The sequence below is a fragment of the Limulus polyphemus genome, unplaced genomic scaffold (assembly GCF_000517525.1).
Source record: "Limulus polyphemus unplaced genomic scaffold, Limulus_polyphemus-2.1.2 Scaffold3212, whole genome shotgun sequence".
Taxonomy (NCBI): Eukaryota; Metazoa; Arthropoda; class Merostomata; order Xiphosura; family Limulidae; genus Limulus; species Limulus polyphemus.
Genome location: NW_013668822.1, coordinates 136803 through 137833, shown reverse-complemented (window position 1 = coordinate 137833; position 1031 = coordinate 136803). Strand labels below are relative to the sequence as shown.

Genomic DNA, 1031 nt, shown 5'->3' with positions numbered 1-1031 from the left:
TACAACATTCTATTTATATATTTATAAACTTGTTAAATGAAAGTAATCAATCAAATCTTACTATGATTAATGTGTGTGATTGTCATTACTTGGTTAACATTTGTAGTGACTTTATATTTTTAACTATTATACATGTATATCTTGAGTTTAAGACACTTCGATAACGATTTCGAGAAAACCATGTTTAGTTATCAGACTCGTTATTCCCTAAACATTTCAGGTAAGCCAACACCTTCGGTGACCTGGTGGAGGAATGATGAACTAATAAACGATGACTACACAGAAACGACTCCAGGTGTCGTTCGTAATGTTCTCGTTATTCCTAGTCTGAAGCGAGATGATTTATTGAGCAGGTTGACCTGTGCTGCGAATAATACAAACATAACCAGCCCAATTAACACCACCGTCATTATCGACTTAAATTGTGAGTACGTTAAGATGAAACACGTTTTGGAGATCGTAGAACGACTTACTTAAAGTTTGTGAAAGGTGTACTGATATCTGAGTGCTATTAATTGCAGGAATTTCTACAAACTATTCGTATTAAAGTTGAAAACACTTTGATTTTCTCAAAAGAATAGAAGTTAAGTACGAAACAACCAAATAAATGAAATTTACATTCCAGGGTTAACGAACGGAATTTTTGAATTAGTAAATGTCAGATGATTGTAATCTTTGAAAGCAGAGTGTTTGTTTGTTTTATTACAATTTACAGCTTTTACAGTAAGGAGGATTAGTTTTTTTAGAACCGGCTCGACTTTTCGATCACTGGTGCGATCATTTACGTGAATAAGTAACTACAATCAATTCTAGAATATAAATACATTGTTGGAGTTTGAATGTTGATTTAAATACTACAAACAATTATAGAATATAAATACATTGTTGGAGTTTGAATGTTGATTTAAATACTACAATCAATTCAAGAATATAAATACATTGTTGGAGTTTGAATGTTGATTTAAATACTACAATCAATTCAAGAATATAAGTACATTGTTGGATTTTGAATGTTCATTTAAATACTACAA

General features: G+C 30.7%; 1 protein-coding gene across 1 annotated transcript in view; it reads left to right on the top strand.

Annotated features, from left to right (window-relative positions):
• Positions 1-359: 359 nt before the first annotated feature.
• Positions 360-1031, top strand: part of LOC111088145 (nephrin-like) — a 32985-nt gene continuing 32313 nt past the window's right edge. Inside the window, exon 1 of the mRNA XM_022397296.1 lies at positions 360-424. The gene's annotated coding sequence lies outside the window, so the exon portion shown is untranslated. The remainder of the gene's footprint in view (positions 425-1031) is intronic.